At 40.3% G+C, this 15583-nt stretch overlaps 1 protein-coding gene across 1 annotated transcript in view; it reads left to right on the forward strand.

Annotated features, from left to right (window-relative positions):
* The first annotated feature begins 356 nt into the window (after nucleotides 1-356).
* The window catches only part of LOC108880837 (protein phosphatase 1 regulatory subunit 29), a 148566-nt gene continuing 133339 nt past the window's right edge, over nucleotides 357-15583 (forward strand). Inside the window, exons 1-3 of the mRNA XM_018672558.2 lie at nucleotides 357-591; nucleotides 1104-1166; nucleotides 9234-9545. The gene's annotated coding sequence lies outside the window, so the exon portion shown is untranslated. The remainder of the gene's footprint in view (nucleotides 592-1103; nucleotides 1167-9233; nucleotides 9546-15583) is intronic.

Consider the following 15583-nt stretch of genomic DNA (forward strand, 5'->3'; position numbering starts at 1 on the left):
CAGAGATTAATTAATTGCATTTATGAAAGTTATTAAAACTAAGTCAATTTTGGAGTCTGCTTCCCACCATGTTTGATCAATTCCCAGTGGCCAAATGCAGAGAACATACTCATTATGCCTGCTTGGCACATCTCCAGGGTATACAGTATGTGTATATGCAGATACTGTGAAAGTTATTGTCACACGGAGTCCTGCTGAATTGTCCAACATTTTGGGAAACACTCATACCAATAAATTATTTGTGATTTCAGTTACATGTTAAAGCTCTTCAGTGAGGTTCCCACCATATTAAACTGTCCCTTTAATTTATTCACGGGGAAATGAGCTTTGAGTTACGTCAGCTAAGGCCACACAGATGCAACAGGTTAAACCAAATGACAAAAAATATACTAGCCAGTCCTGTATTCATGTCGAGCATCGAAAGAAAACTGCAGCCTACATGATCTGCATTCTTAAAACAGTTAACAGACCTGTTGTAGTCATTGCTGTTGAAAGTGGCACTGTTAGCTAACAGTCCGGTTAGCTTTCACCTGAACACGAATAAAATAAATCCTAGCAGTCTTCCAACAGCACTGGCAATACTAAAACAAGGTAATGTCATGACATATTAACAAAGTTTACATTAATTAATTGGAAATGCTGCAGTTACTGTATGTTTTTGAACTAGCCTACTAGCCTAACTAACTTAGTGAAGTTTTACTGTACTATTGATGTTGTTTAGTTGTCCCTCTTACTTGTTGACTGTAATCAAAACTGTGTTTTTTTTTGTCCTGGATAGTCTGCAGGTAGTTAATGTAGTAACCATTACTCTAGCTATTAGCTTAAAGATGCTACACGTTTTTGCTATTGCTATGTTTGTGCTATTGCGTTAGCATCGTCCCGTTTCGAAGTCAAGAGGTTAGAGTAGGACAACACTTTGTCCTCGTCCCCTAACATTGGACTGAGGGCAGATTGGACGCTACAGTGACTAAGTGGTATCTTTTTACGAGATGGCACACGACGACAGGATTAGCTGGATAGCATGCTAACTTCAGCAGCACGGGAGAAGTAATAGAAACAGCCAAAACGAGAGTTAACATTGGCATTACTTTCCACTGCTGTAGACAGCCTTTGGCAAGTGAGGAAAAGAAGGTTGATGCCGACCTCGCAATGTTTCTCCTAGATTGGTAAGTAAACAGCTGTTAATGCTAATCCTATATATTAAAGTATATTTTAATATATTTTAGTGAGACGCCTGTATTTTTTCTGATCTGCTAGCATTTTAATTTGCCATTCATGCTGCTTACTGTTTATATAAACTGAAAAAATACCTGACATTCATGTTTGTTGTCTTGATAAATCTGTCATACAGTAGAAAACAATCAGCAACAATATTCTGTTCAATATATTTGAGACATGCCAGTGTTTGAATAATGCCTTTCATTTGTAAATTTACTGCATTAAAGAGTAAAGTCACTAGTAGCTTGGTAAAATGTAATGTAAAACCTGAAATACGTATTTACTAATACTGACTGTGCTATAGGCTAACATACATTGCCCTCTAATCACAATTATATTGACTAAGATAGGCACATAAGTGAGACACACCGGTGCATGCTCGAGTCTTGGTTGTCACTGATTGATCTCAGCCATAGATTAGCCATAGTGCACTGTCAGGACCAATTAAGAAAAGGTCACAGAAACCCTCTGATGGCAAGTCAGTTGGGATCAATGGGAGCAAACACATGCATAAACCTTGTTGAATAATGTGACTATGGGAGAGGCTTGGTTTGTTAATGCATTTGACCCATATGTTACAGCAGGAGAGATGAGAAAGAGGGGCAGTGAGGAACATAGAAATGATGTAGAAGATGGAGAGAAAAAAGAAGACACTGATTATGAGATAAAAATGACTTAAAGAGTAAAGTAAAGGAGAGAAACATGGAGGGAAAGTAAAGAGAGGTAGAGGAGAAAAGAAAAATAAAAGGGTTTACTAAAGTGAAAGACTGTAAGGAAGGAGCAGTTTTGATTGATGGGAGTCTTTGTGTCATTTGCTCATTCTCCTATCAATCAGACACGACATCTGAGAGACTGCGCTTATTCAATTTTGGTGACGATTTTAGAGAATGATGTATCTCACCTCAGTTTTCCAACATTTTCTGATTTTGCAACTCTCAAGATGCTACAGTTCCTGGTGAAAACAAGGTTTCTTCTGTCCTTTTTTTGTATTTGTACTGTATTTTTAATCCCTGTCTTGCTCATCAGCCCAGTCTCCTTTCTCTTTCTCTTGTTATGTTAGAAAATGCTTATACATCACCAAACAGGATCAGAATAAAATCCCCTTCTTCTCCCTCGCTGCTTCCCTCCCACTTTACATCTTTCTCAACGTTAGGGGTGCGTTGGCTGCATTTAATCCTTCTTTTATCCTGTTGAGTCATCTGTTTTGACGCGCTCTGAAATCGCCAAAATAACTATGCATGCGCCTTTCCCTCTCCACATCCACCACTCTCCACCCTCCTTAGCTTTTTTCTTTCCCCCACCCTTCCATGGTTTCTTTTTCTCTGTCCATAACCATCAGTCCTGGCTGTTTGTAGCTGAACCCTGTGATTATGAAGCAGGGCTAAACAGGCAGCGATAATGTAGTGGTTAATGGTGTTAGAATGAGATGGGTTTTTATGGAGGGGTGGCACTGAGGACAAGGGGAAGCCTTTGGGCTGACTAGAAATCTGGCTCCTTTAGACATGTTCTGCAAATTCCTTTTTATAGAGAGATGATGAGCCTGTATGGTAAATATACAAATGTATGTTTGTGTATTTGGGATCTCCTGATGACACCAAAGCAGTAGATGGTGCTGTAGCCATTGTAGGGCGGGGTTTTTAATACACAGGCACCGCGTATAATAATTATTCCTACTTTTCCAAGCTCAGTCAACAGTGGCTTCATTACTCCACAGATATGCTTCAGTGGAGGAACCCAGCTGTCGTTAAGATGATGCGAAGCCGGTAATGCACCGTTAGAGCACAAGCTTCAATTTACAGCGTCTAAACAACTCCGATAAAGGACAGTTATCACACAGAGATGTTTTCAGTGCTCGATTAATGACTTGTAGGAAATTGATCCACTGGAATTATTGCTCAGTGCTCAAGACAATGGCAGTAATGTTTTTTTCTTCCACTGTTAGAAAACAATTGCATTCTGCAAATGAAGACTCTGACTGCCTCCTTGCACCTGTAAGGACTTTTAAGAATAATGGAATAAAGTAAATGTTGCTGATGGACTAATACACATAACGTTGCATTTTATGTGAGGACCAGGGTCAGAAAGCTTCCTAGACTGCCGTAAAGTTTAATTAGCAGAGTTAATTCAGCTTTAATTCAATTATCTGTTTGTAGAATAAAGATAGAAATATTGTTTGTTGGTTTACTCTTTGCATTGCTCGGTTTGAGATACAGTTTTAAAAGGGAAAAAAGCGATGCCACTTGGAGCCATTGATTCAATAATGAGCTCATTTTCTGGCAACCAACCTGAGACTGGCAAAAAAATGAACAAACAAATCTTTTGTATCGATTCTTTTTTAAGTCTGGGTCTGTACGGGAATGTAGTGCTTCCAGGAAATAGCCACAGCCTTGCACTGAGTCAAACACTGACAAAGGTTCTCACATTCTCCTGCCTACTTGTTTTTTATATATTACCAAACTAATTGACAGAGATCCAAACTGTATGCACTCGCTGTCGAGACCATTCATCACTATGAGCCCTGCTCGGCTTGACTTGACTTGACTCAGCTGCTGGTCCTGATATTTTCCTTCCAGTGTTTCGGGGGCCTTCAGTCTAGTCTTCAGCAAGTTCAATACATTATCAGTTGGGCTGAGGTCAAGTGACTGACTTGGCCAGTTTAAACTGCTCCACTGTTTGACCATAAAAATGACTCATTGCATTGTTCCAAAACTGGGAGGTATGTATAAAAAAAAGCCAGAGATCCAACATATTATGGATTTATACTCTTTAAATTTGAACCTTAAAGTCAACATTAATTAAATAAAAACCCCAGTTGCCCCTGTATGCTTCTTTTTTGTCCACTTAAAAAACAAGTTGTTTTTTAATATTAGTCATTTGTTCAACCTCTGTTCGCTCAACATCTCAGGAGCTGTGCTGCTGGAAGGACAGCTGGTGGTGAGAACAGCATCAGCAGTGACAAGTTGTTGTGTTTGGACAGATGAACACTTCTGTAGCTGATGTGTTGCTTCTAGTGTGAATACAGGGTTGATCTTATGGTATAAGAGTGGCCTGGGTTGTGTTTGAGCTTTTATTTATTCAGGAATGGCTGACTAAACATGCTTACTCATTCACAAGTGGCAAGTGAACATTTCCACATGAGCCATTGGCTAGATTAAGTGACTTTCTTAGAGGAGAGCATTTTAAATCGACTTTTCCCAAACCAATTTTCCATGTGATTTTCATTTAAGTGATAAGTGAGTGTGTTTGTTTGTGTGCACTGCCAAGTTTGTCATTGATTTGGGTGTTAGAAAAAGATGAGGTCAGTGTTACATCTATGTGTGTATATATGTTTGCTCGTGCTAATCAGCATGTGGGTATGACTTTGTTCCCATTGACAAACCAGTCAACTAGCATGGGGCTGTCAGGCTGGAGGAATTTCAACAGGCGGGTTAGAGTGGTGCACTGTGGGTAGTGGCAGAAACAGTGGGTTCTGGCTGTGTGGCGGTCATCCGAATGTCATCCACACACCCACTCAGACAACAGGCGATTGGATGGTACAAGCAGGGGAGGAGGAGAGAGTGGGGATTTTTTTTAAAGTCAGAAAGAACAGGAGATATGGGATGGGGAGGAGAGGGTGTGGAAGCAGAGAGGGAGAAGAAGAAGAAGGAGAAGGAGAAATGGTCATTAGGACGAAAGAAAGTCGTGAGACTGCAGATAGATGAGAGAACGAAAAAAAGCGGCACAACTCAGGCGTAGATGAAAGAGAAGGAGTGGTAGTTGGGGTCAGCGGGGAGGAGAAGAAAGCAGTTAGGATGTGTATTAAAGACACAGAATTTGGCTTGCAGGCTCAAAAGGGAAAAAGTGAAAAAGAAGAAAAGGGAGAGAAGGAGAATATATGGTTGCTAGGGACAACAGACTAATGGGAAACATGCAGTCAACCACTCAAACCTCCACCCCGCACCCCACCCCCCACCCCCTCACACCCTCCACTCTATGCGGATCTGCGTTTGATCCTCCCTCACCTTTCAAACCTCCCTCTTTTCCTCCTCCTCCTCCTCAAAGCATCACTTGTTATCTGTTAATGCTGTCATTCTCCTCTCCTGCCTGCATTTACGTGTGAACTCATACTGTATATGTGTCAGTGCCAATGTGTGTGTTTGGCTTCTTCCTCTGCCTAGTCTTTCACAGTCTGTCTACCTCCTCCACTCGTTGCCAAATCTCAACCCCACCAGCTGTTTCGGCTCACTTGGTCTCCTTCTTACTCTGTTACTCTTTCTCCCTCTCCCCTCTCCTCCTCCAACTTCCCCCATAGCTTTGGCCATTATTCTCACAACCTTCACAATCTTAGAATGCAGCAACATTGTTAAAACAACTCTCAAACACTCGCATTAGCAAAATTTACTTGGAAAATTAAGGCAAATAGTAAAATTATTAGTCCATTGCAAAGATCCATCAGTGTGTAGAGATTAGCTTTTTAGTCCTTTTTCCTGTTCATTGAGGTATTAGTAGTGGGATTGCAGAGCATAATTGTTCTCCAGACACCATTAGTATGCACACCTGCAGATAAAGTTAGGACATGATCTCCCATTAGTCTGTTTGTGTTTTCACATGCCTGTTCACAGATCACAAAAGAATGATCTCTCCCCTGTATTTATCCTCCAAACACACAAATAAGCCTTGATAATAAGTTATAAAATGACTGGACGTGGGAGAAAAGGGAATGTGGGAAGAGAGAGTGTGGGTGAGCATAAGAATGAAAGTAGACATAGTAGGCAAAAGCTCAACTTTATTTAGCCCAGATTTATTGTGGTTCCTTATTAAATAAAAAAAGGCAGTGACCTCATACAGATACAGCTGAATGTTGAAAGTTGGTGATGATCAACTGGCTGCCTTGCATACCAATGACCTGCTTTAATTTAAAACCGGTGTATTGTTGTTGTGGGTGTCATAGGGAGTGTTGAGGAAAAATGCAGCACAGTGTTGCCAAGTTTTTGGTAATTACTGCAAAAATGGCTGAGTCTAGAAATTTATAATTCAGTTTCTTTTGACATCATATCATCTCCCCACAGCCTGGTAAAGCAAATATTTCATGGGTCAGTAGAATATTGGACAACTCTGTGAAACCACAGATAAGATTTTTTGCCAACATTTTTTAAATGTCCACTGCCACAATATTCAGAGATCATTGTTGTGGATCAGGCATGGTGAGGGTCAGGCAGTTCTAAGAGAAAATGCTAGTTCTGGAAATCAAGCTAGTGCTAGCATGAGACTGGAGGGCAAACCGTGCCTCTCCTCCCACTCCTCCCACTCCCTGTTCCATTACACTCCAGCTAGCTCTTCTTATGACCATCAGAACTACAAAAATAAAATGCAGGCTTTTATTAACCAGACATGGTGGTGCTGCCATAGTGGTATTGTGGTGGTAAATTTAAAAAAGTTAAAAATGGCTCTCATTTTCCTATTATGTAATTATTAACTGTATATACATACTCATGCTGCTGATAGAAATCTGGTTTGCAGCTAGGCAAATATATAGATCACAGGAATAAGCCAACAAATAGCAACAACAAAAGACATAAAAAGCAATATCGCATATAAAACAAACATTAATAAATAATAGATTAGACAATGGGTTCAGGCCAAAGATAACTGAGTTACCTTACCTTAGTTTCAATCTTCAAATCTCAGTATCCATAATAATAGTGAGCATGTACTGTATCTAGCAGTCCTGTGAATTCCCTAGGTTACCATAGTTCACATTTAATGGCACATGGCAATAATATGAAATTTGGGTAATGGGGCCTTGGGGATTTGTTTTTATCTTTTGAGGCCTCACACGTCTGTCACCACATGGAAAAATCATAAGGCATCAATTTACATTATGCCAATTAATTAGTTCTCAGAAGTTTAGATGCTACCACTCAGTGGTACATAACAGCCAATTAGGAGGCTGTTAAATACAGAGCCACAGATTTGCTTTGATTTGATTTGCTGTCAGTTAAAGGTAGCATACGGTAACCAGCAGGGACTGAGTTTTAGAAAAGGCTGTTGTATAGAACCATGAATTTCAATTGTTATCATCTAAAAAACACTCTCATTCGCTCATCAAACAATCTCTTTTTTTTCCTGAGTGTGGCTAATCATGACTTCAGTTCTTCTTTGTTGGTGTCATTTTGCAAAGGCACAGACCATTTTTATTTTGCTCATATGTGGACTTAATGCCTCATCTCTTTTTGGTAAATTATTCAATAACTCTCTGTGGGGATCCATCTTCATTTCAGTCAGTCTAACAGGCTGCCCTCACTTTGAAATTCTCCTACTCTTCATTCATCCCCAGACTCCATTTACCTTTTTCACTCTTGTCGTTCTCTGTCCACCCTCTGTTCCATCCCTCTACATCTTACCATTTTTTTCTCCTCTCTCTATCCCTTGATGGATTATGGCCTCAAGCTGACTGTTGGGCCCTGCAGTGGATCAAAACATAATTTTCACCAATTTATTTTGGCCTGAATCTACACTGTCTCTTTCTCTTTGTGCCCTTGTTCTAGTTAAGAGAACACTGGCCTGTTTTTCCCATCATGCACTTTCTATCACCTCTCTTTTCTCTCACTTATTAGCAGTTTCTTTTAATTTGCCCTCAATACTCTTTCTCTGGAGTCTTGATGAACATTTGTTTGTTGTTCATCTGTTTTTACAAAACACATTCATTTTGTGTTTTCAGTTAAACTTTATGTTAAAGACATAAAGTCCCTTTTTTCATTTATTGCTCTAATTTTCTTTACCCCCTTCTGCTTTTCCTTCCACCCATCCTGTGGTTTGATATTCCTATATTATGCCGCCTCCACACAAGACCAACATCTTCATGAGGTTATAGTCAGTAACCTCTTGTTTCTGACATTTAACTTTATTATTCTCTCCATCGGCAAAGCTGATCCTCCCTTTTACCCCTTCCTTTCTTCTCTCACTTTTCTCACTCACACACAACGCTCCCTCTGACCCTCACTCGTCTAACCTTTACTTAAAGCCAGTGGATTTACACACAGATGGAGAAAAAAGATATTCAGCTCTGTTTTCTCTTGAAACCACTTAATATTTCTCAAATGTCGCTGTGGCCCTGCCCCTTTTATACCAGGCGAGTTGGCGCAGGCTCACGTCAACGTGCTCTGACATTTGAGCGGACCTTTCTTTGCCAAGCAGATAAATGTTTGTGTGTAGGGGAAGGTTTGTATAATGTGGGATGTTGGTTATCCCGTTCTTTTTGTCTCACATACCCTGTGTGGTGAGACGTGAGAAATGTTTTTCAGGTCTTTGGACCAAGTTCAGTTTGGTCTGGATCGGTAGTTGTAGAGACTGTCTTCAGTTGTTTCATCAGATGACCCAAAACAACATATGTTTGATTTTGATGTGGAGCAAAGGGATGGAGTGGAGTTTTGATGGATGTCTGGTTCTTTTTTGATTCAGTAGTTGCAAGAATTTGTCATGTTCTCACATCATATGACAGGTTTGCCTGTAGCAATGTCACCGTAATGGTGGTCTACCTTTTTTTCAGTGTGTTGTCCACTTATTCATATATGTAATTTTTTAATTTAGACACAATTTAATCTCCGTATATTGGTGGAAATAATACATTACATGTGAGGTGTCTCATCTCTGTAGGTGTCAATCATTTCATTCTCCTTTCTCACTTAAAATGGGGAAGCTGTGAACTTATCTCAAAGGTGAAGCTGTCTTCTCTGTCTGTTTATCAGTCAAACACAGACACGGTACCTGCATACATAATCAGACACGATCTTGTTATAATCTGGTATGGAATTTGCTAATAAACATTAGGAAGTATTTGACCAAACACAATTTTTCAATCAGGAAAAGGGCACTTGGTATGCGCACCTAATCAAGGCTGTCTGGTTAATTTAAGTTTTGCATTGATTTGATCTTTATCTCCGTCCCCCACTCTTTCTGCATCTTTCTCTGACTCAAATGCAATTTAAAGTTTTATTAACACCTCTGTCTGTGTCTCTTCTCCTTCTCTCCTTTAGCTCTACTTCTAGGATTTCTTGCTTTGGCGAAAACAACCATTGGCTGGGACACAATCTGTTTCCCTGCTTCAGTGGATGCAGGGAAATAAGATCCTAAGATCCAGAGAGTATACCACCACCAAATCCACAATTTTAAGCTCACCTGGGAAAATACAGCAGAAGAGTCATCATTTGAAACGACACCTTGTTGACACATCTGAAAAGCTCAGTACCCTTAATACCCAGGAGGCTCAGTGAAGCTCGACCCAGCCACCGACGTCCTCGACCGGGCAGGACTTCTCTTTGGAGTTCACCTAATCTACTAAAGTGCAGGTGAGTGAGTCAATTCACACTGTTCTCTCCAATATGAAAACCCCTTACATTCTAGTGTACATCAGCTGTCATTTTGACTCCTATTCAATTCTAGTGAGGCATGGAGTTTCTAATAAGTCCAGTGCTTTGGGCTGGGTTTGACAGGGCAGCCAGCCTTAGCTGACGGCTCACCCACTGAAGCTCTTTTTAGCAAGAGCACTTGACAATGCCCAGTGGCATTTCAGTCTGAAAAGCAGCGGTATGTGAAGGATTTTTTTTTTTTCTAAATGGTACGACCAATTCTGGCCAAAGTAGCCAGGCTGGCAAAGCGGGATGTCTGTTGCCATAGCAGCAGGTGCTGATCCCTATGCATGACCAGAATGTGATTTTGGGAAGGTGTGCTGAACTGTGCCGAGAGAGAAATGGATGTAGAAGACTTCTTAGACTTAATATATTTCCTGGATCTGTCATTTTGGTGGAGACGGATCGTTGGCTTTGGCTGCATCAAGGTCAAGTTGAAGTTTTGTGCTGCCATGATGCGTGATGATGAAATTTGCTGACATTTAGAGCAAACGACAGCAATGTCTATGTCATGTTTTTAGCAGCAGCCTATATACTGTGGCTTATTTTGGTTTAGGTTGAGATTCCTCTGTGTCCTCTACGTTTCTGCCCCACTTTTGGTATTACACCGAAAGTTCTATGGCTGAAAGTGTTCTTGTTTTGAAGACGTTACTAGGTTAAAATCCTTCATCGCAAATGTAGGTTCTGTCCTAGTTCTGCAGGGGGAAACTGGCTGTATTTTTTTATTGTTTTTTTTTTTTTTTTTAGCATTCACAAATAAATTTCTCTTTAAGTTGCACTACCCTTATTTATCTCCTTGGAAATACTAAACTCAAAGCTCTAAACTCAATCACAAGCAAAGATATGATAACACAGATTTCTTTACATGTGTGTCCGATTCAATTCAGTTCAAAGACTTTTATGGTTAAGATTATTGCTGGTATATTTTTATACATAATATTTGCATCAAAATTACACGAAGTTAATAGGCTATCCATTTTGATAACCCATTTGATCTAGATAACTAAATGAGTATTTTAGTTTAGCTCAAATCAGTTCCATCAAGAGTAGGGCAATGAGTATTTGTATATTTGATACATATTTCATATTTCTTTAAGTTTTCCTTAAAGTGAGAGAGAGTGCATATATATGTGATTTGCTTCAGGCTATGACAGTCCTGTCTGCACATGATTCTGTTGACGTACACCATGTTGACATGTTGAAAAGCCAGTTAAAATCTTCAAGGTTCTAGATTATTACTCACAAACCATCATGTTGGTATGTTATGTAAAACGTGCATCTAGTATAAATTACCCTAATTTAGTTAAAAGTATGAAACGAGATATTATCAACAGTTCCGCTCAATCAGTCCTCCCTTACAGATTTAGGCTCATTATGTCCCATTGGAGGCTCATTTAGGAGAGAGGGAGACATTTCTATAAACAGAATGTGGTGTGTAAGTTTCCATGTTAACCTCCCGAGGCTACTTTGCCATTTAATAGAGATTTTTATGACTTTTTGAAGTTTTAGGGGATGTTTTGATTTGATTTGCTTTTATTTCACGTTAACTTAACAACTACAATAATACCAGCTATTAATATGTTTCTGTTAATGGAATCTTAGTAGTATGTTTGGTTTGAAAATGATATGTGAAACTGTAGCTTTCAGTCTGCGTTAAAAATGTGTGAACATGTCGACCTAATGTTCAGAAAAGCTGCATGTGGCTTAAATGACCTTGTCCCTTTCTTTCCCAGAAAGCTTATCTGCTAAAAACCTTCCAATCTGCTTTGAATTCACTTATTCACTGTCATTTAATGAATACCTCCCCAATTTAACAGTTTAAAAACTCATTAAGATCAAAACACAGAATACAAAGACTCCTGCAGGTATATACCCAACACTGCTTTGGCTGTTCATTTTTTAATGATGTGCTGTAGAAGATTCTTTTACACAATATCAGGATGCTGAAACTCCCCATTGTATAAAGGTTTTTGATCTTTTATTTGGATGACACAAAGACCCAGCATGCCTTCTCCTGCCATGTTCAACAACAAACCGATAACAGATTTCTCTTAGATCAGTCCCATCAGGGTTTGGTGTTAATGGCTCAAGATGGCATGCAACTGAGTTGCTCTGAAGTGGATTTCAAGTCTCCTGAAAGCACAGAAATATGTTTCACTTCCTGTTGGAGACATATGGACAACCAGCAAATATGTTATAAGGGCCTAAACCTGATCAAACATACCTCTAAGCTCACCTGGCACTCCATGTTGAAGCAGCTTAATTACTTGGAATGATAAATGTTCCTCTGTACCAATATGGCCACCAGCTGCATGTTTAAGCTCTTTGTTAATGTCATGATACTGATTATCTACATCATCTGTTCTCCCATAAAGCACAATATTCTCAAGGTGCATAAAATAAGTACCTACAGTATGAGCATATTTAAGTGTTGTGCTCACTGTCTCATTTCTCATTTTCTTCTCAATACTCACTGAGGCATTAGTTTTAGAGTGGCTACTTTATTCCAAGTAGCTAAACAAGTGCTACCTTCAATTGGAACTTGAGAAGTCTGTCCTCAACATGGAAGAATGGGTACCTAATAAAATGGGTATTCAAGTGGTTTATCTCATAGGGAAACTGTACCAAACTGCTGGGCACCTGGTACCAATTTGGATTTTGCATTGTTCTTGGGTGTTTTGTGTCTTTTACATTTGTTTAGGGACAAAAAACAGCAGCTGTCGAGAGTCACAGATTTCATAAGCATTCAGAAATATTACTGTGACTAAAACCTAACTTGGCTCGTTTTGTCTTAAGAGGATGTCACAACAAAATGTGTTGGACAGATGACAGGAGTTTACATTTCCATGACCCAGTTTCTTCTTGTGTTGGCACAAGGCATCTTCTGGACTCTGCAACTGCATGCCAGAGTATTCTCCTGGAGTTTTTTAGATGCATGGCCTGGTCTTTTTTTCTATTATTCCTTCTCTGTGGTAAACTGTGCACTCTGCAGAATAGAAATCACAGCACATATTTCAGTTAGAGACTGTAATGAAGCCAGCGGTGGAGCTTATACCAGCTTGCTTGGAAGAATATGAATCTATTTTATGTTTTTGAACTTCTGCATAATTTGGTTCATGCAGCCTACTTCAAATTTCCATTGCATCTATACTTTTACTGTCATCTCAGCATAAGAATACATTTTAAACACAGCTGAACTACATTTGTAAATCAATCTGTTTTGAGTTGCCCTGCTTTATGATACCCTGTTTAAGTTTAAAAACATGCACTTAAATGATGATGATTTTCTTTGCTATTGTAATATGATAGTGGAATACTTCAGTTTGTTGTAAGCACTGAGATCAGCTGGCAAGAATGAATATGACAGCGATTGTCATTCACCAGTCATTTAGATATAGAACATGTGGCATTTGGGTGTATTTTAATGCATCATATGAATAATATAACAACATGTATTCTTATAATGTTGGTCATTATCCTGATGAAGGCCACGATTTATTGTCTCATTAACTTGGATGAGACATCTGGTACAGGCAATAAGCTCCCTTTAATTTCAAGTAGAGACTGTTATTTAAAAGGAAAAAAGAAAACTGAATCAGTTTTCCTTATCAGCAATGGCTGGTAGAGTTGCTCATCTCATGCATGTGTGTACTGTAGAACAGTACACATAGAACAGAGTGTGATCTGCCCCATCTTTTTAGTATGCACTGCAGTGTGTCGGTGTGATCCTGACGTGACTTGATTAAATGCTTTAGCCTTCCAGAGCCAGAGGTTAGTTTACTTAGTGTTCACCTTGAGCAGCTCACACCACCACCACCATCACCATTTGTCTATCTGAATATGTTAGTATGTGTGTGCAGGTGTGTGATAGCAAATCTGGATGTGACTGACTGTAATGTGGGCTCACTGTAGGGAGATGAGGTATGCGTGTGTCAAGGAGAGTGCATGGGTGGCCGCAGGTGGTTTTGTGAGTGCAGGAATGTGTGTGTGTGTCTTTGGTGACAGTGTCATTGGTGTTCTCAGTGTATGCGTGTGTATAGTATAATATAGTGCAGTAGTACTGTGGGTTTGTGCTGTCAGTGTTCCTGTGAGAGAGTACTGAAGGGTGGTGTGGTCAATATCATAATCAGAATAAGAGTTGCTTTATTTTCCAAATGTACACACAAGGAGCACATATTAGGCGTTATTCATACAGTGTGCATGCGTGTGTGTGGGGGGGGGAAGGTGGGGGTTTGGGTACTCATTAGCAATGATGCGTGTTGGAGGGTCGAGGGATGAGGTGGGAGCTAGGATGGGTGGTTAAGGAGAGTGATGGCTTCAGGGAAAAAATGTTGTGCAAGAGTACTATGATTATAGTATAGCTGTGAAATAGAGAGAGGAAGAGTGGTGTGTGTGTGTGTATGTGTGAAGTCAACATCACCTCTCAAAGCCTTGCTGTTCACTTCACATCTTCCTGATCACCATGGCGATAGCTCTGTCTGACAGCACCGTTGTATTTGGTGAGAAATAACTGGAGTTTGCTGATAAGGACTTCTGTATGTGTGTGTGCACATGCATGCTTGTGTAGTGCAAAACTGAACCTTTTGCCATCTTTTCTCCTTAGTAATCAGCTGATTTCACTCAGGCTCATTTTGAGTTTTAAGTGCTTCTGTTTGTTGAATGAGCTTTAGGCACACTTGAGTGATATAACATAACTGAGGAATAGTTGCATCCCTCTGAGTAATATATCTTCAAGCTGAATTGAAGTCTTAGAGACCTTTGGGTAATGCATCTTCAGTTCACTGATAGATTAACAAATCAGCTAATTTGACTGAGAAATCAATCAGAGCAGTGAAGGATTGCATCCATTTAATTGGAATACACTTTAGATCAAGGAACAACTTAAGGACACAGGGTATACGTTAGAAGTATTCATACTTTTTGCTCTCTCTGCCTTTGAATATCTCTATTAGTCTTTTTCTCTGCATGTGTATGTGTGTTGGTTGGAGTCTTGCATTCATCATCGGCTGCTTCTAATGTTGGTGATACATCATTTTAGGCTTATCTACTGTTGCAACTGCAAGTCCTGCTGAATAAAAGTCACTGCTAAATGTGTAAACTGCAAATTTTGGGTGTGCTTTTGCTTTAAAAGCCAGTGTTTGGAGAAATGTGGTCCAGGCTTTGACTAGGCAGGCTCAACAGTAAGCCCCCAGGAGGTCGCGCTAATCTGTTTCATCACCTCTTCATCCCTCCATCCCACAATCCATCCAATTTTTCCCCCCTCTCTTCCTCTCCATTCTGCCAATCTGGAGTGCCAGGTTCTACCATGGCTTTTCAGAAAACACAGGGAGAGGCTGTGGAAGACTGCCAAACAATCTCCACGCATTCATTCCCTCACACACACACCCACACACACACACAGACACACTTGTCATGGGCCAAATTTCATCAGGAGGCTCTGCTCACTTGGCTAGCTCACTCTTGCTGCCCCTTCACCTGGGATGTTCCTTTCTTGTCCAGCACCTTGTGGTGAGGCCCAGGTTGAACCTGGGGAATTTCCTAGTTCAGCCACCCTGCAATCGACCCACACATCCTGGGTAGCCACCTACTGTGTGGGGCACCTACTGGGAGGGAGGTAAGGTGGTAAGGAGGGAGGGAGAGCCGTGTGCATTAGCCATGCTAATCTCATTAGCGCAGCCGTGATTGAATCCTGTAGGACTCTGCCACTGCTGCCAGTAGAGACGGAGGAGCTGATATATTATTAAAGGGTTTGCTCTGTCGCAGGGGATGTAGATGTTGGAAAAGGGAAGATAGGAAAAAGTATACAGACAGAGAGGGAGACAGGCAGACTGAGAGTGAGGGAGGGGAAGTGCAGAAGAGATGGAACTGATGCACATAGGCATGCTTACATTGAAATGCCAGAAAAGGAGGAGACAGTGACAGAGATGGAGAAACAGAAGGAGAGAAAGAGATGTACCCTGTCACTACAACAAAACTAT

The sequence above is a fragment of the Lates calcarifer genome, linkage group LG5 (genome assembly GCF_001640805.2).
Source record: "Lates calcarifer isolate ASB-BC8 linkage group LG5, TLL_Latcal_v3, whole genome shotgun sequence".
NCBI lineage: Eukaryota > Metazoa > Chordata > Actinopteri > Centropomidae > Lates > Lates calcarifer.